General features: G+C 37.4%; 2 non-coding genes and 52 pseudogenes across 2 annotated transcripts; all 54 read left to right on the top strand.

Annotated features, from left to right (window-relative positions):
• The first annotated feature begins 62 nt into the window (after positions 1-62).
• Positions 63-181, top strand: LOC148463295 (5S ribosomal RNA; annotated as a pseudogene).
• Positions 182-297: 116 nt separating this feature from the next.
• LOC148463294 (5S ribosomal RNA) lies at positions 298-416 on the top strand (annotated as a pseudogene).
• Positions 417-766: 350 nt separating this feature from the next.
• Positions 767-885, top strand: LOC148463293 (5S ribosomal RNA; annotated as a pseudogene).
• A 339-nt stretch (positions 886-1,224) lies between these two features.
• On the top strand, positions 1,225-1,343 carry LOC148463292 (5S ribosomal RNA; annotated as a pseudogene).
• Positions 1,344-1,458: 115 nt separating this feature from the next.
• LOC148463291 (5S ribosomal RNA) lies at positions 1,459-1,577 on the top strand (annotated as a pseudogene).
• A 351-nt stretch (positions 1,578-1,928) lies between these two features.
• On the top strand, positions 1,929-2,047 carry LOC148463290 (5S ribosomal RNA; annotated as a pseudogene).
• Positions 2,048-2,163: 116 nt separating this feature from the next.
• LOC148463289 (5S ribosomal RNA) lies at positions 2,164-2,282 on the top strand (annotated as a pseudogene).
• A 116-nt stretch (positions 2,283-2,398) lies between these two features.
• Positions 2,399-2,517, top strand: LOC148463288 (5S ribosomal RNA; annotated as a pseudogene).
• A 116-nt stretch (positions 2,518-2,633) lies between these two features.
• LOC148463287 (5S ribosomal RNA) lies at positions 2,634-2,752 on the top strand (annotated as a pseudogene).
• A 115-nt stretch (positions 2,753-2,867) lies between these two features.
• LOC148463286 (5S ribosomal RNA) lies at positions 2,868-2,986 on the top strand (annotated as a pseudogene).
• Positions 2,987-3,102: 116 nt separating this feature from the next.
• LOC148463285 (5S ribosomal RNA) lies at positions 3,103-3,221 on the top strand (annotated as a pseudogene).
• Positions 3,222-3,336: 115 nt separating this feature from the next.
• On the top strand, positions 3,337-3,455 carry LOC148463284 (5S ribosomal RNA; annotated as a pseudogene).
• A 115-nt stretch (positions 3,456-3,570) lies between these two features.
• LOC148463283 (5S ribosomal RNA) lies at positions 3,571-3,689 on the top strand (annotated as a pseudogene).
• Positions 3,690-4,040: 351 nt separating this feature from the next.
• LOC148463282 (5S ribosomal RNA) lies at positions 4,041-4,159 on the top strand (annotated as a pseudogene).
• Positions 4,160-4,275: 116 nt separating this feature from the next.
• LOC148463281 (5S ribosomal RNA) lies at positions 4,276-4,394 on the top strand. Its single transcript, XR_015873935.1, has one exon. It is a non-coding gene; the product is annotated as a 5S ribosomal RNA (ribosomal RNA).
• Positions 4,395-4,510: 116 nt separating this feature from the next.
• Positions 4,511-4,629, top strand: LOC148463280 (5S ribosomal RNA; annotated as a pseudogene).
• Positions 4,630-4,745: 116 nt separating this feature from the next.
• LOC148463279 (5S ribosomal RNA) lies at positions 4,746-4,864 on the top strand (annotated as a pseudogene).
• Positions 4,865-4,980: 116 nt separating this feature from the next.
• LOC148463278 (5S ribosomal RNA) lies at positions 4,981-5,099 on the top strand (annotated as a pseudogene).
• Positions 5,100-5,214: 115 nt separating this feature from the next.
• Positions 5,215-5,333, top strand: LOC148463277 (5S ribosomal RNA; annotated as a pseudogene).
• A 351-nt stretch (positions 5,334-5,684) lies between these two features.
• On the top strand, positions 5,685-5,803 carry LOC148463276 (5S ribosomal RNA; annotated as a pseudogene).
• A 116-nt stretch (positions 5,804-5,919) lies between these two features.
• On the top strand, positions 5,920-6,038 carry LOC148463275 (5S ribosomal RNA; annotated as a pseudogene).
• Positions 6,039-6,154: 116 nt separating this feature from the next.
• On the top strand, positions 6,155-6,273 carry LOC148463274 (5S ribosomal RNA; annotated as a pseudogene).
• A 116-nt stretch (positions 6,274-6,389) lies between these two features.
• On the top strand, positions 6,390-6,508 carry LOC148463273 (5S ribosomal RNA; annotated as a pseudogene).
• Positions 6,509-6,846: 338 nt separating this feature from the next.
• On the top strand, positions 6,847-6,965 carry LOC148463272 (5S ribosomal RNA; annotated as a pseudogene).
• A 339-nt stretch (positions 6,966-7,304) lies between these two features.
• LOC148463271 (5S ribosomal RNA) lies at positions 7,305-7,423 on the top strand (annotated as a pseudogene).
• A 115-nt stretch (positions 7,424-7,538) lies between these two features.
• On the top strand, positions 7,539-7,657 carry LOC148463270 (5S ribosomal RNA; annotated as a pseudogene).
• Positions 7,658-7,773: 116 nt separating this feature from the next.
• Positions 7,774-7,892, top strand: LOC148463269 (5S ribosomal RNA; annotated as a pseudogene).
• A 351-nt stretch (positions 7,893-8,243) lies between these two features.
• On the top strand, positions 8,244-8,362 carry LOC148463268 (5S ribosomal RNA; annotated as a pseudogene).
• Positions 8,363-8,478: 116 nt separating this feature from the next.
• LOC148463267 (5S ribosomal RNA) lies at positions 8,479-8,597 on the top strand (annotated as a pseudogene).
• A 116-nt stretch (positions 8,598-8,713) lies between these two features.
• On the top strand, positions 8,714-8,832 carry LOC148463266 (5S ribosomal RNA; annotated as a pseudogene).
• A 116-nt stretch (positions 8,833-8,948) lies between these two features.
• Positions 8,949-9,067, top strand: LOC148463265 (5S ribosomal RNA; annotated as a pseudogene).
• Positions 9,068-9,182: 115 nt separating this feature from the next.
• LOC148463264 (5S ribosomal RNA) lies at positions 9,183-9,301 on the top strand (annotated as a pseudogene).
• A 116-nt stretch (positions 9,302-9,417) lies between these two features.
• LOC148463263 (5S ribosomal RNA) lies at positions 9,418-9,536 on the top strand (annotated as a pseudogene).
• Positions 9,537-9,652: 116 nt separating this feature from the next.
• LOC148463262 (5S ribosomal RNA) lies at positions 9,653-9,771 on the top strand (annotated as a pseudogene).
• A 115-nt stretch (positions 9,772-9,886) lies between these two features.
• LOC148463261 (5S ribosomal RNA) lies at positions 9,887-10,005 on the top strand (annotated as a pseudogene).
• Positions 10,006-10,356: 351 nt separating this feature from the next.
• Positions 10,357-10,475, top strand: LOC148463260 (5S ribosomal RNA; annotated as a pseudogene).
• A 116-nt stretch (positions 10,476-10,591) lies between these two features.
• Positions 10,592-10,710, top strand: LOC148463259 (5S ribosomal RNA; annotated as a pseudogene).
• Positions 10,711-11,061: 351 nt separating this feature from the next.
• LOC148463258 (5S ribosomal RNA) lies at positions 11,062-11,180 on the top strand (annotated as a pseudogene).
• A 116-nt stretch (positions 11,181-11,296) lies between these two features.
• On the top strand, positions 11,297-11,415 carry LOC148463257 (5S ribosomal RNA; annotated as a pseudogene).
• Positions 11,416-11,530: 115 nt separating this feature from the next.
• Positions 11,531-11,649, top strand: LOC148463256 (5S ribosomal RNA; annotated as a pseudogene).
• Positions 11,650-12,000: 351 nt separating this feature from the next.
• LOC148463255 (5S ribosomal RNA) lies at positions 12,001-12,119 on the top strand (annotated as a pseudogene).
• Positions 12,120-12,235: 116 nt separating this feature from the next.
• On the top strand, positions 12,236-12,354 carry LOC148463254 (5S ribosomal RNA; annotated as a pseudogene).
• Positions 12,355-12,470: 116 nt separating this feature from the next.
• Positions 12,471-12,589, top strand: LOC148463253 (5S ribosomal RNA; annotated as a pseudogene).
• Positions 12,590-12,705: 116 nt separating this feature from the next.
• LOC148463252 (5S ribosomal RNA) lies at positions 12,706-12,824 on the top strand (annotated as a pseudogene).
• A 116-nt stretch (positions 12,825-12,940) lies between these two features.
• LOC148463251 (5S ribosomal RNA) lies at positions 12,941-13,059 on the top strand (annotated as a pseudogene).
• Positions 13,060-13,409: 350 nt separating this feature from the next.
• Positions 13,410-13,528, top strand: LOC148463250 (5S ribosomal RNA). Its single transcript, XR_015874466.1, has one exon. It is a non-coding gene; the product is annotated as a 5S ribosomal RNA (ribosomal RNA).
• Positions 13,529-13,867: 339 nt separating this feature from the next.
• Positions 13,868-13,986, top strand: LOC148463249 (5S ribosomal RNA; annotated as a pseudogene).
• A 115-nt stretch (positions 13,987-14,101) lies between these two features.
• LOC148463248 (5S ribosomal RNA) lies at positions 14,102-14,220 on the top strand (annotated as a pseudogene).
• A 116-nt stretch (positions 14,221-14,336) lies between these two features.
• Positions 14,337-14,455, top strand: LOC148463247 (5S ribosomal RNA; annotated as a pseudogene).
• Positions 14,456-14,571: 116 nt separating this feature from the next.
• LOC148463246 (5S ribosomal RNA) lies at positions 14,572-14,690 on the top strand (annotated as a pseudogene).
• A 115-nt stretch (positions 14,691-14,805) lies between these two features.
• On the top strand, positions 14,806-14,924 carry LOC148463245 (5S ribosomal RNA; annotated as a pseudogene).
• Positions 14,925-15,275: 351 nt separating this feature from the next.
• On the top strand, positions 15,276-15,394 carry LOC148463244 (5S ribosomal RNA; annotated as a pseudogene).
• Positions 15,395-15,510: 116 nt separating this feature from the next.
• On the top strand, positions 15,511-15,629 carry LOC148463243 (5S ribosomal RNA; annotated as a pseudogene).
• A 115-nt stretch (positions 15,630-15,744) lies between these two features.
• On the top strand, positions 15,745-15,863 carry LOC148463242 (5S ribosomal RNA; annotated as a pseudogene).
• Positions 15,864-15,914: the final 51 nt, after the last annotated feature.

The following is a 15,914-nucleotide window of genomic DNA, read 5'->3' as shown; positions in this document are numbered from 1 at the left end:
ACTTATCAATGAATTTACTTGAGTTAAGAAGTAAAAGAGGTCTAAAGTTAATGTTTTTGAGCGCCTACAGCCAAACCACACTGGACATGCCCAATCTTGTCTGATCTTGGAAGCTATGCAGTGTTGGGCCTGGTTAGTACTTGGATGGGAAACCACCTGGGAATACCAGGTGCTGTAGGTAATTTAATGCAGCCATAACATTCTTTTCTATTACATTTTACATTTAATTTTTTCAACTTATCAATGAATTTTCTTGAGTTAAGAAGTAAAAGAGGTATAAAGTTAATGTTTTTGAGCACCTACAGCCAAACCACACTGGATATGCCCAGTCTCGTCTGATCTTGAAAGCTATGCAGTGTTGGGCCTGGTTAGTACTTGGATGGGAGACCCCCTGGGAATACCAGGTGCTGTAGGTAATTTAATGCAGCCATAACATTCTTTTCTATTACATTTTACATTACATTTTTTCAACTTAGCAATGAATTTACTTGAGTTAAGAAGTAAAAGAGGTCTAAAGTTAATATTTTTCAGCACCTATAGCCAAACCACACTGGACATGGCCAATGTTGCCTGATCTTGGAAGCTATGCAGTGTTGGGCATGGTTAGTACTTGGATGGGAATCCACCAGGGAATACCAGGTGCTGTAGGTAATTTTATACTGCCATAACAGTCTTTTCTATTACATTTTTCATTTAATTTTTTCAACTTATCAATGAATTTACTTGAGTTAAGAAGTAATAGAGGTCTAAAGTTAAAGCTTTTATCACCTACAGCCAAACCACACTGGACATGCCCAATCTCGTCTGATCTTGGAAACTATGCAGTGTTGGGCCTGGTTATTACTTGGATGGGAGACCACCTGGGAATACCAGGTGCTGTAGGTAATTTTATATAGCCATAACATTCTTTTCTATTACATTTTGTCAACTTAGCAATGAATTTACTTGATTTAAGAAGTAAAAGAGGTCTAAAGTTAATATTTTTCAGAACCTATAGCCAAACCACACTGGACATGGCCAATGTTGTCTGATCTTGGAAGCTATGCAGTGTTGGGCATGGTTAGTACTTGGATGGGAATACACCTGGGAATACCAGGTGCAATAGGTAATTTTATACTGCTATAACATTCTTTTCTATTACATTTTACATTTAATTTTTTCAACTTATCAATGAATTTACTTGAGTTAAGAAGTAATAGAGGTCTAAAGTTAATGTTTTTGAGCACCTACAGCCCAACCACAGTGGACATGCCCAATCTCGTCTGATCTTGGAAGCTATGCAGTGTTGGGCCTGGTTAGCACTTGGATGGGAGACCACCTGGGAATACCTGGAGCTGTAGGTAATTTTATACTGCCATAACATTCTTTTCTATTACATTTTACATTTAATTTTTCAACTTATCATTGAATTTACTTGAGTTAAGAAGTAAAAGAGGTCTAAAGTTAATGTTTTTGATCACCTACAGCCAAACCACACTGGACATGCCCAATCTCGTCTGATCTTGGAAGCTATGCAGTGTTGGGCCTGGTTAGTACTTGGATGGGAGACCACCTGGGGATACCAGGTGCTGTACGAAATTTTATACTGCCATAACATTCATTTCTATTACATTTTACATTTAATTTTTTCAACTTATCAATGAATTTCCTTGAGTTAAGAAGTAATAGAGGTCTAAAGTTAATACTTTTGAGCACCTACAGCCAATCCACACTGGACATGCCAAATCTTGTCTTATCTTGGTAGCTATGCAGTGTTGGGCCTGGTCAATACTTGGATGGGAGACCACCTGGGAAAACCAGGTGCAGTAGGTGATTTTATACTGCCATAACATTCTTTTCTATTACATTTTACATTTAATTTTTTCAACTTATCAATGAATTTACTTGAGTTAAGAAGTAATAGAGGTCTAAAGTTAATGTTTTTGAGCACCTACAGCCAAACCACACTGGACATGCCCAATCTCATCTGATCTTGGAAGCTATGCAGTGTTGGGACTGATTAGTACTTGGATGGGAGACTACCTAGGAATCCCAGGTGCTGTAGGTAATTTTATACTGCCATAACATTCTTTTCTATTACATTTTACATTTAATTTTTTCAACTTATCAATGAATTTACTTGTGTTAAGAAGTAATAGCGGTCTAAATTTAATACATTTGAGCACCTACAACCCAACCACAGTGGACATGCCCAATCTCGTCTGATCTTGGAAGCTGTGCAGTGTTGGGCCTGGTTAGTACTTGGATGGGAGACCGCCTGGGAATACCAGGAGCTGTAGGTAATTTTATACTGCCATAACATTCTTTTCTATTACATTTTACATTACATTTTTTCAACTTATCAATGAATTTACTTGAGTTAAGAAGTAAAAGAGGTCTAAAGTTAATGTTTTTGAGCGCCTACAGCCAAACCACACTGGACATGCCCAATCTTGTCTGATCTTGGAAGCTATGCAGTGTTGGGCCTGGTTAGTACTTGGATTGGAGACCACCTGGGAATACCAGGTGCTGTAGGTAATTTTATGCAGCCTTAACATTCTTTTCTATTACATTTTACATTTAATTTTTTCAACTTATCAATGAATTTACTTGAGTTAAGAAGTAATAGAGGTCTAAAGTTAATGTTTTTGAGCACCTACAGCCCAACCAGAGTGGACATGCCCAATCTCGTCTGATCTTGGAAGCTATGCAGTGTTGGGCCTGGTTAGTACTTGGATGGGAGACCACCTGGGAATACCAGGTGCTGTAGGTAATTTTATACTGCCATAACATTCTTTTCTATTAAATTTTAATTTAATTTTTTCAACTTATCAATAAATTTACTTGAGTTAAGAAGTAAAAGAGGTCTAAAGTTAATGGTTTTGAGCACCTACAGTCAAACCACACTGGACATGCCCAATCTCGTCTGATCTTGGAAGCTATGCAGTGTTAGGCCTGGTTAGTACTTGGATGGGAGACCACCTGGGAATACCATGTGCTGTAGGTAATTTTATACTGCCATAACATTCTTTTCTATTACATATTAAATTAAATTTTTTCAACTTTTCAATGAATTTACTTGAGTTAAGAAGTAATAGAGGTCTAAAGTTAATGTTTATGAGCACCTACAGCCAAATCACACTGGACATGCCCAATCTTGTCTGATCTTGGAAGCTATGCAGTGTTGGGCCTGGTTAGTACTTGGATGGTAGACCTCCTGGGAATACAAGGTGCTGTAGGTAATTTTATGCAGCCTTAACATTCTTTTCTATTACATTTTACATTTAATTTTTTCAACTTATCAAAGAATTTACTTGAGTTAAGAAGTAAAAGAGGTCTAAAGTTAAAGTTTTGAGCACCTACAGCCATACCACACTGGACATGCCCAATCTCGTCTGATCTTGGAAGCTATGCAGTGTTGGACCTGGTTAGTATTTGGACAGGAGACCACCTAGGAATCCCAGGTGCTGTAGGTAATTTTATACTGCCATAACAGTCTTTTCTATTACATTTTACATTTAATTTTTTCAACTTATCAATGAATTTACTTGAGTTAAGAAGTAATAGAGGTCTAAAGTTAAGGCTTTTAGCACCTACAGCCAAACCACACTGTACATGCCCAATCTCGTCTGATCTTGGAAGCTATGCAGTGTTGGGCCTGGTAAGTACTTTGATGGGAAACCACCTAGGAATACCAGGTGCTGTTGGTAATATTATACTGCCATAACAGTCTTATCTATTACATTTTACATTTAATTTTTTCAAATTATCAATGAATTTACTTGAGTAAAGAAGTAAAAGAGGTCTAAAGTTAATGTTTTTGAGGGCCTACAGCTAAACCACACTGGACATGCCCAATCTCGTCTGATCTTGGATGCTATGCCGTGTTGGGCATGGGAAGTACTTGGATGGGAGAACACCTGGGAATACCAGGTGCTGTACATCATTTTATACTGCCATAACATTCTTTTCTATTACATTTTACATTTAATTTTTTCAACTTATCAATGAATTTACTTGAGTTAAGAAGTAATAGAGGTCTAAAGTTAATGCTTTTGAGCATCTACAGCCAAACCACACTGGATATGCCCAATCTCGTCTGATCGTAGAAGCTATGCAGTGTTGGGCCTGGTTAGTACTTGGATGGCAGACCCCCTGGGAATACCAGGTGCTGTAGGTAATTTAATGCAGCCATAAAATTCTTTTCTATTACATTTTACATTTAATTTTTTCAACTTATCAATGAATTTACTTGAGTTAAGAAGTAAAAGAGGTATAAAGTTAATGTTTTTGAGCACCTACAGCCAAACCACACTGGACATGCCCAATCTCATCTGATCTTGGAAACTATGCAGTGTTGGGCCTGGTTAGTACTTGGATGGGAGACCACCTAGGAATACCAGGTGCTGTAGGTAATTTTATGCAGCCATAACATTCTTTTCTATTACATTTTACATTACATTTTTTCAATTTATCAATGAATTTACTTTAGTTAAGAAGTAATAGAGGTCTAAAGTTAATGCTTTTGAGAAGCTACAGCCAAACCACAGTGGACATGCCCAATCCTGTCTGATCTTGGTAGCTATGCAGTGTTGGGCCTGATTTGTACTTGGATGGGAGACCACCAGGGAATACCAGGTGCTATAGGTAATTTTAGACAGCCAAAACATTCTGTTCTATTACATTTTACATTTCATTTTTTCAACTTATCAATGAATTTACTTGAGTTAAGAAGTAAAAGAGGTCTAAAGTTAATGTTTTTGAGCACCTACAGCCAAACCACACTGGACATGCCCAATCTCGTCTGATCTTAGTAGCTATGCAGTGTTGGGCCTGGTTAGTACTTGGACGGGAGACCACCTGGGAATTCCAGGTGCTGTAGGTAATTTTATACTGCCATAACATTCTTTTCTATTACATTTTACATTTAATTTTTTCAACTTATCAATGAATTTACTTGAGTTAAGAAGTAATAGAGGTCTAAAGTTAATGTTTTTGAGCACCTACAGCCCAACCACAGTGGACATGCCCAATCTCGTCTGATCTTGGAAACTATGCAGTGTTGGGCCTGGTTAGTACTTGGATGGGAGACCACCTGGGAATACCTGGAGCTGTAGGTAATTTTATACTGCCATAACATTCTTTTCTATTACATTTTACATTTAATTTTTCAACTTATCATTGAATTTACTTGAGTTAAGAAGTAAAAGAGGTCTAAAGTTAATGTTTCTGATCACCTACAGCCAAACCACACTGGACATGCCCAATCTCGTCTGATCTTGGAAGCTATGCAGTGTTGGGCCTGGTTAGTACTTGGATGGGAGACCACCTGGGGATACCAGGTGCTGTACGAAATTTTATACTGCCATAACATTAATTTCTATTACATTTTACATTTAATTTTTTCAACTTATCAATGAATTTCCTTGAGTTAAGAAGTAATAGAGGTCTAAAGTTAATACTTTTGAACACCTACAGCCAATCCACACTGAACATGCCAAATCTTGTCTTATCTTGGTAGCTATGCAGTGTTGGGCCTGGTCAATACTTGGATGGGAGACCACCTGGGAAAACCAGGTGCAGTAGGTGATTTTATACTGCCATAACATTCTTTTCTATTACATTTTACATTTAATTTTTTCAACTTATCAATGAATTTACTTGAGTTAAGAAGTAATAGAGGTCTAAAGTTAATGTTTTTGAGCACCTACAGCCAAACCACACTGGACATGCCCAATCTCGTCTGATCTTGGAAGCTATGCAGTGTTGGGACTGATTAGTACTTGGATGGGAGACTACCTAGGAATCCCAGGTGCTGTAGGTAATTTTATACTGCCATAACATTCTTTTCTATTACATTTTACATTTAATTTTTTCAACTTATCAATGAATTTACTTGTGTTAAGAAGTAATAGCGGTCTAAATTTAATACATTTGAGCACCTACAACCCAACCACAGTGGACATGCCCAATCTCGTCTGATCTTGGAAGCTATGCAGTGTTGGGCCTGGTTAGTACTTGGATGGGAGACCACCTGGGAATACCAGGAGCTGTAGGTAATTTTATACTGCCATAACATTCTTTTCTATTACATTTTACATTACATTTTTTCAACTTATCAATTAATTTACTTGAGTTAAGAAGTAAAAGAGGTCTAAAGTTAATGTTTTTGAGCGCCTACAGCCAAACCACACTGGACATGCCCAATCTTGTCTGATCTTGGAAGCTATGCAGTGTTGGGCCTGGTTAGTACTTGGATGGGAAACCACCTGGGAATACCAGGTGCTGTAGGTAATTTAATGCAGCCATAACATTCTTTTCTATTACATTTTACATTTAATTTTTTCAACTTATCAATGAATTTACTTGAGTTAAGAAGTAAAAGAGGTATAAAGTTAATGTTTTTGAGCACCTACAGCCAAACCACACTGGATATGCCCAGTCTCGTCTGATCTTGAAAGCTATGCAGTGTTGGGCCTGGTTAGTACTTGGATGGGAGACCACCTGGGAATACCAGGTGCTGTAGGTAATTTTATATAGCCATAACATTCTTTTCTGTTACATTTTACATTACATTTTTTCAACTTAGCAATGAATTTACTTGAGTTAAGAAGTAAAAGAGGTCTAAAGTTAATATTTTTCAGCACCTATAGCCAAACCACACTGGACATGGCCAATGTTGCCTGATCTTGGAAGCTATGCAGTGTTGGGCATGGTTAGTACTTGGATGGGAATACCAGGTGCTGTAGGTAATTTTATACTGCCATAACAGTCTTTTCTATTACATTTTTCATTTAATTTTTTCAACTTATCAATGAATTTACTTGAGTTAAGAAGTAATAGAGGTCTAAAGTTAAGGCTTTTATCACCTACAGCCAAACCACACTGGACATGCCCAATCTCGTCTGATCTTGGAAACTATGCAGTGTTGGGCCTGGTTATTACTTGGATGGGAGACCACCTGGGAATACCAGGTGCTGTAGGTAATTTTATATAGCCATAACATTCTTTTCTATTACATTTTGTCAACTTAGCAATGAATTTACTTGATTTAAGAAGTAAAAGAGGTCTAAAGTTAATATTTTTCAGAACCTATAGCCAAACCACACTGGACATGGCCAATGTTGTCTGATCTTGGAAGCTATGCAGTGTTGGGCCTGGTTAGTACTTGGATGGGAATACACCTGGGAATACCAGGTGCAATAGGTAATTTTATACTGCTATAACATTCTTTTCTATTACATTTTACATTTAATTTTTTCAACTTATCAATGAATTTACTTGAGTTAAGAAGTAATAGAGGTCTAAAGTTAATGTTTTTGAGCACCTACAGCCAAACCACACTGGACATGCCCAATCTCGTCTGATCTTGGAAGCTATGCAGTGTTGGGTCTGGTTAGTACTTGGATGGGAGACCACCTGGGAATACCAGGAGCTGTAGGTAATTTTATACTGCCATAACATTCTTTTCTATTACATTTTACATTTCATTTTTCAACTTATCATTGAATTTACTTGAGTTAAGAAGTAAAAGAGGTCTAAAGTTAATGTTTTTGAGCACCTACAGCCAAACCACACTGGACATGCCCAATCTCATCTGAACTTGGAAGCTATGCAATGTTGGGCCTGGTTAGAACTTGGATGGGAGACCACCTGGGAATACCAGGTGCTGTAGGAAATTTTAAACTGCCATAACATTCTTTTCTATTACATTTTAAATTAAATTTTTTCAACTTTTCAATGAATTTACTTGAGTTAAGAAGTAATAGAGGTCTAAAGTTAATGTTTATGAGCACCTACAGCCAAACCACACTGGACATGCCCAATCTTGTCTGATCTTGGAAGCTATGCAGTGTTGGGCCTGGTTAGTACTTGGATTGGAGACCACCTGGGAATACCAGGTGCTGTAGGTAATTTTATGCAGCCTTAACATTCTTTTCTATTACATTTTACATTTAATTTTTTCAACTTATCAAAGAATTTACTTGAGTTAAGAAGTTATAGAGGTCTAAAGTTAATACTTTTGAGCACCTACAGCCAATCCACACTGGACATGCCAAATCTTGTCTTATCTTGGTAGCTATGCAGTGTTGGGCCTGGTCAATACTTGGATGGGAGACCACCTGGGAAAACCAGGTGCAGTAGGTGATTTTATACTGCCATAACATTCTTTTCTATTACATTTTACATTTAATTTTTTCAACTTATCAATGAATTTACTTGAGTTAAGAAGTAATAGAGGTCTAAAGTTAATGTTTTTGAGCACCTACAGCCAAACCACACTGGACATGCCCAATCTCGTCTGATCTTGGAAGCTATGCAGTGTTGGGACTGATTAGTACTTGGATGGGAGACTACCTAGGAATCCCAGGTGCTGTAGGTAATTTTATACTGCCATAACATTCTTTTCTATTACATTTTACATTTAATTTTTTCAACTTATCAATGAATTTACTTGTGTTAAGAAGTAATAGTGGTCTAAATTTAATACATTTGAGCACCTACAACCCAACCACAGTGGACATGCCCAATCTCGTCTGATCTTGGAAGCTGTGCAGTGTTGGGCCTGGTTAGTACTTGGATGGGAGACCACCTGGGAATACCAGGAGCTGTAGGTAATTTTATACTGCCATAACATTCTTTTCTATTACATTTTACATTACATTTTTTCAACTTATCAATGAATTTACTTGAGTTAAGAAGTAAAAGAGGTCTAAAGTTAATGTTTTTGAGCGCCTACAGCCAAACCACACTGGACATGCCCAATCTTGTCTGATCTTGGAAGCTATGCAGTGTTGGGCCTGGTTAGTACTTGGATTGGAGACCACCTGGGAATACCAGGTGCTGTAGGTAATTTTATGCAGCCTTAACATTCTTTTCTATTACATTTTACATTTAATTTTTTCAACTTATCAATGAATTTACTTGAGTTAAGAAGTAATAGAGGTCTAAAGTTAATGTTTTTGAGCACCTACAGCCCAACCAGAGTGGACATGCCCAATCTCGTCTGATCTTGGAAGCTATGCAGTGTTGGGCCTGGTTAGTACTTGGATGGGAGACCACCTGGGAATACCAGGTGCTGTAGGTAATTTTATACTGCCATAACATTCTTTTCTATTAAATTTTAATTTAATTTTTTCAACTTATCAATAAATTTACTTGAGTTAAGAAGTAAAAGAGGTCTAAAGTTAATGGTTTTGAGCACCTACAGTCAAACCACACTGGACATGCCCAATCTCGTCTGATCTTGGAAGCTATGCAGTGTTAGGCCTGGTTAGTACTTGGATGGGAGACCACCTGGGAATACCATGTGCTGTAGGTAATTTTATACTGCCATAACATTCTTTTCTATTACATATTAAATTAAATTTTTTCAACTTTTCAATGAATTTACTTGAGTTAAGAAGTAATAGAGGTCTAAAGTTAATGTTTATGACCACCTACAGCCAAATCACACTGGACATGCCCAATCTTGTCTGATCTTGGAAGCTATGCAGTGTTGGGCCTGGTTAGTACTTGGATGGGAGACCTCCTGGGAATACCAGGTGCTGTAGGTAATTTTATGCAGCCTTAACATTCTTTTCTATTACATTTTACATTTAATTTTTTCAACTTATCAAAGAATTTACTTGAGTTAAGAAGTAAAAGAGGTCTAAAGTTAAAGTTTTTGAGCACCTACAGCCATACCACACTGGACATGCCCAATCTCGTCTGATCTTGGAAGCTATGCAGCGTTGGACCTGGTTAGTATTTGGACAGGAGACCACCTAGGAATCCCAGGTGCTGTAGGTAATTTTATACTGCCATAACAGTCTTTTCTATTACATTTTACATTTAATTTTTTCAACTTATCAATGAATTTACTTGAGTTAAGAAGTAATAGAGGTCTAAAGTTAAGGCTTTTAGCACCTACAGCCAAACCACACTGTACATGCCCAATCTCGTCTGATCTTGGAAGCTATGCAGTGTTGGGCCTGGTAAGTACTTTGATGGGAAACCACCTAGGAATACCAGGTGCTGTTGGTAATATTATACTGCCATAACAGTCTTATCTATTACATTTTACATTTAATTTTTTCAACTTATCAATGAATTTACTTGAGTAAAGAAGTAAAAGAGGTCTAAAGTTAATGTTTTTGAGGGCCTACAGCTAAACCACACTGGACATGCCCAATCTCGTCTGATCTTGGATGCTATGCCGTGTTGGGCATGGGAAGTACTTGGATGGGAGAACACCTGGGAATACCAGGTGCTGTACATCATTTTATACTGCCATAACATTCTTTTCTATTACATTTTACATTTAATTTTTTCAACTTATCAATGAATTTACTTGAGTTAAGAACTAATAGAGGTCTAAAGTTAATGCTTTTGAGCATCTACAGCCAAACCACACTGGATATGCCCAATCTCGTCTGATCGTAGAAGCTATGCAGTGTTGGGCCTGGTTAGTACTTGGATGGCAGACCCCCTGGGAATACCAGGTGCTGTAGGTAATTTAATGCAGCCATAACATTCTTTTCTATTACATTTTACATTTAATTTTTTCAACTTATCAATGAATTTACTTGAGTTAAGAAGTAAAAGAGGTATAAAGTTAATGTTTTTGAGCACCTACAGCCAAACCACACTGGACATGCCCAATCTCGTCTGATCTTGGAAACTATGCAGTGTTGGGCCTGGTTAGTACTTGGATGGGAGACCATCTAGGAATACCAGGTGCTGTAGGTAATTTTATGCAGCCATAACATTCTTTTCTATTACATTTTACATTACATTTTTTCAATTTATCAATGAATTTACTTTAGTTAAGAAGTAATAGAGGTCTAAAGTTAATGCTTTTGAGAAGCTACAGCCAAACCACAGTGGACATGCCCAATCCTGTCTGTTCTTGGTAGCTATGCAGTGTTGGGCCTGATTTGTACTTGGATGGGAGACCACCAGGGAATACCAGGTGCTATAGGTAATTTTAGACAGCCAAAATATTCTGTTCTATTACATTTTACATTTCATTTTTTCAACTTATCAATGAATTTACTTGAGTTAAGAAGTAAAAGAGGTCTAAAGTTAATGTTTTTGAGCACCTACAGCCAAACCACACTGGACATGCCCAATCTCGTCTGATCTTAGTAGCTATGCAGTGTTGGGCCTGGTTAGTACTTGGACGGGAGACCACCTGGGAATTCCAGGTGCTGTAGGTAATTTTATACTGCCATAACATTCTTTTCTATTACATTTTACATTTAATTTTTTCAACTTATCAATGAATTTACTTGAGTTAAGAAGTAATAGAGGTCTAAAGTTAATGTTTTTGAGCACCTACAGCCCAACCACAGTGGACATGCCCTATCTCGTCTGATCTTGGAAACTATGCAGTGTTGGGCCTGGTTAGTACTTGGATGGGAGACCACCTGGGAATACCTGGAGCTGTAGGTAATTTTATACTGCCATAACATTCTTTTCTATTACATTTTACATTTAATTTTTCAACTTATCATTGAATTTACTTGAGTTAAGAAGTAAAAGAGGTCTAAAGTTAATGTTTCTGATCACCTACAGCCAAACCACACTGGACATGCCCAATCTCGTCTGATCTTGGAAGCTATGCAGTGTTGGGCCTGGTTAGTACTTGGATGGGAGACCACCTGGGGATACCAGGTGCTGTACGAAATTTTATACTGCCATAACATTCATTTCTATTACATTTTACATTTAATTTTTTCAACTTATCAATGAATTTCCTTGAGTTAAGAAGTAATAGAGGTCTAAAGTTAATACTTTTGAACACCTACAGCCAATCCACACTGAACATGCCAAATCTTGTCTTATCTTGGTAGCTATGCAGTGTTGGGCCTGGTCAATACTTGGATGGGAGACCACCTGGGAAAACCAGGTGCAGTAGGTGATTTTATACTGCCATAACATTCTTTTCTATTACATTTTACATTTAATTTTTTCAACTTATCAATGAATTTACTTGAGTTAAGAAGTAATAGAGGTCTAAATTTAATACATTTGAGCACCTACAACCCAACCACAGTGGACATGCCCAATCTCGTCTGATCTTGGAAGCTATGCAGTGTTGGGCCTGGTTAGTACTTGGATGGGAGACCACCTGGGAATACCAGGAGCTGTAGGTAATTTTATACTGCCATAACATTCTTTTCTATTACATTTTACATTACATTTTTTCAACTTATCAATTAATTTACTTGAGTTAAGAAGTAAAAGAGGTCTAAAGTTAATGTTTTTGAGCACCTACAGCCAAACCACACTGGACATGCCCAATCTCGTCTGATCTTGGAAGCTATGCAGTGTTGGGACTAATTAGTACTTGGATGGGAGACTACCTAGGAATCCCAGGTGCTGTAGGTAATTTTATACTGCCATAACATTCTTTTCTATTACATTTTACATTTAATTTTTTCAACTTATCAATGAATTTACTTGTGTTAAGAAGTAATAGCGGTCTAAATTTAATACATTTGAGCACCTACAACCCAACCACAGTGGACATGCCCAATCTCGTCTGATCTTGGAAGCTATGCAGTGTTGGGCCTGGTTAGTACTTGGATGGGAGACCACCTGGGAATACCAGGAGCTGTAGGTAATTTTATACTGCCATAACATTCTTTTCTATTACATTTTACATTACATTTTTTCAACTTATCAATTAATTTACTTGAGTTAAGAAGTAAAAGAGGTCTAAAGTTAATGTTTTTGAGCGCCTACAGCCAAACCACACTGGACATGCCCAATCTTGTCTGATCTTGGAAGCTATGCAGTGTTGGGCCTGGTTAGTACTTGGATGGGAAACCACCTGGGAATACCAGGTGCTGTAGGTAATTTAATGCAGCCATAACATTCTTTTCTATTACATTTTACATTTAATTTTTTCAACTTATCAATGAATTTACTTGAGTTAAGAAGTAAAAGAGGTATAAAGTTAATGTTTTTGAGCACCTACAGCCAAACCACACTGGATATGCCCAGTCTCGTCTGATCTTGAAAGCTATGCAGTGTTGGGCCTGGTTAGTACTTGGATGGGAGACCACCTGGGAATACCAGGTGCTGTAGGTAATTTTATATAGCCATAACATTCTTTTCTGTTACATTTTACATTACATTTTTTCAACTTAGCAATGAATTTACTTGAGTTAAGAAGTAAAAGAGGTCTAAAGTTAATATTTTTCAGCACCTATAGCCAAACCACACTGGACATGGCCAATGTTGCCTGATCTTGGAAGCTATGCAGTGTTGGGCATGGTTAGTACTTGGATGGGAATCCACCTGGGAATACCAGGTGCGGTAGGTAATTTTATACTGCCATAACAGTCTTTTCTATTACATTTTTCATTTAATTTTTTCAACTTATCAATGAATTTACTTGAGTTAAGAAGTAATAGAGGTCTAAAGTTAAGGCTTTTATCACCTACAGCCAAACCACACTGGACATGCCCAATCTCGTCTGATCTTGGAAACTATGCAGTGTTGGGCCTGGTTAGTACTTGGATGGGAGACCACCTGGGAATACCAGGTGCTGTAGGTAATTTTATATAGCCATAACATTCTTTTCTATTACATTTTGTCAACTTAGCAATGAATTTACTTGATTTAAGAAGTAAAAGAGGTCTAAAGTTAATATTTTTCAGAACCTATAGCCAAACCACACTGGACATGGCCAATGTTGTCTGATCTTGGAAGCTATGCAGTGTTGGGCATGGTTAGTACTTGGATGGGAATACACCTGGGAATACCAGGTGCAATAGGTAATTTTATACTGCTATAACATTCTTTTCTATTACATTTTACATTTAATTTTTTCAACTTATCAATGAATTTACTTGAGTTAAGGAGTAATAGAGGTCTAAAGTTAATGTTTTTGAGCACCTACAGCCAAACCACACTGGACATGCCCAATCTCGTCTGATCTTGGAAGCTATGCAGTGTTGGGCCTGGTTAGTACTTGGATGGGAGACCACCTGGGAATACCAGGAGCTGTAGGTAATTTTATACTGCCATAACATTCTTTTCTATTACATTTTACATTTCATTTTTCAACTTATCATTGAATTTACTTGAGTTAAGAAGTAAAAGAGGTCTAAAGTTAATGTTTTTGAGCACCTACAGCCAAACCACACTGGACATGCCCAATCTCATCTGAACTTGGAAGCTATGCAATGTTGGGCCTGGTTAGAACTTGGATGGGAGACCACCTGGGAATACCAGGTGCTGTAGGAAATTTTAAACTGCCATAACATTCTTTTCTATTACATTTTAAATTAAATTTTTTCAACTTTTCAATGAATTTACTTGAGTTAAGAAGTAATAGAGGTCTAAAGTTAATGTTTATGAGCACCTACAGCCAAACCACACTGGACATGCCCAATCTTGTCTGATCTTGGAAGCTATGCAGTGTTGGGCCTGGTTAGTACTTGGATTGGAGACCACCTGGGAATACCAGGTGCTGTAGGTAATTTTATGCAGCCTTAACATTCTTTTCTATTACATTTTACATTAAATTTTTTCAACTTATCAAAGAATTTACTTGAGTTAAGAAGTAAAAGAGGTCTAAAGTTAATGTTTTTGAGCACCTACAGCCATACCACACTGGACATGCCCAATCTCGTCTGATCTTGGAAGCTATGCAGTGTTGGACCTGGTTAGTATTTGGACAGGAGACCACCTAGGAATCCCAGGTGCTGTAGGTAATTTTATACTGCCATAACAGTCTTTTCTATTACATTATACATTTAATTTTTTCAACTTATCAATGAATTTACTTGAGTTAAGAAGTAATAGAGGTCTAAAGTTAAGGCTTTTAGCACCTCCAGCCAAACCACACTGTACATGCCCAATCTCATCTGATCTTGGAAGCTATGCAGTGTTGGGCCTGGTAAGTACTTGGATGGGAAACCACCTAAGAATACCAGGTGCTGTTGGTAATATTATACTGCCATAACAGTCTTATCAATTACATTTTACATTTAATTTTTTCAAATTATCAATGAATTTACTTGAGTAAAGAAGTAAAAGAGGTCTAAAGTTAATGTTTTTGAGGGCCTACAGCTAAACCACACTGGACATGCCCAATCTCGTCTGATCTTGGATGCTATGCCGTGTTGGGCATGGGAAGTACTTGGATGGGAGAACACCTGGGAATACCAGGTGCTGTACATCATTTTATACTGCCATAACAGTCTTTTCTATTACATTTTACATTTAATTTTTTCAACTTATCAATGAATTTACTTGAGTTAAGAAGTAATAGAGGTCTAAAGTTAATGCTTTTGAGCATCTACAGTCTAACCACACTGGATATGCCCAATCTCGTCTGATCGTAGAAGCTATGCAGTGTTGGGCCTGGTTAGTACTTGGATGGGAGACCCCCTGGGAATATCAGGTGCTGTAGGTAATTTAATGCAGCCATAACATTCTTTTCTATTACATTTTACATTTAATTTTTTCAACTTATCATTGAATTTACTTGAGTTAAGAAGTAAAAGAGGTCTAAAGTTAATGTTTTTGATCACCTACAGCCAAACCACACTGGACATGCCCAATCTCGTCTGATCTTGGAAGCTATGCAGTGTTGGGCCTGGTTAGTACTTGGATGGGAGACCACCTGGGAATACCTGGAGCTGTAGGTAATTTTATACTGCCATAACATTCTTTTCTATTACATTTTACATTTAATTTTTCAACTTATCATTGAATTTACTTGAGTTAAGAAGTAAAAGAGGTCTAAAGTTAATGTTTTTGATCACCTACAGCCAAACCACACTGGACATGCCCAATCTCGTCTGATCTTGGAAGCTATGCAGTGTTGGGCCTGGTTAGTACTTGGATGGGAGACCACCTGGAGATACCAGGTGCTGTACGAAATTTTATACTGCCATAACATTCATTTCTATTACATTTTACATTTAATTTTT

Source organism: Taudactylus pleione, unplaced genomic scaffold (genome assembly GCF_031769625.1).
Source record: "Taudactylus pleione unplaced genomic scaffold, aTauple2 ptg000967l, whole genome shotgun sequence".
NCBI lineage: Eukaryota > Metazoa > Chordata > Amphibia > Anura > Myobatrachidae > Taudactylus > Taudactylus pleione.
This window is presented reverse-complemented; position numbering and strand designations above follow the sequence as displayed.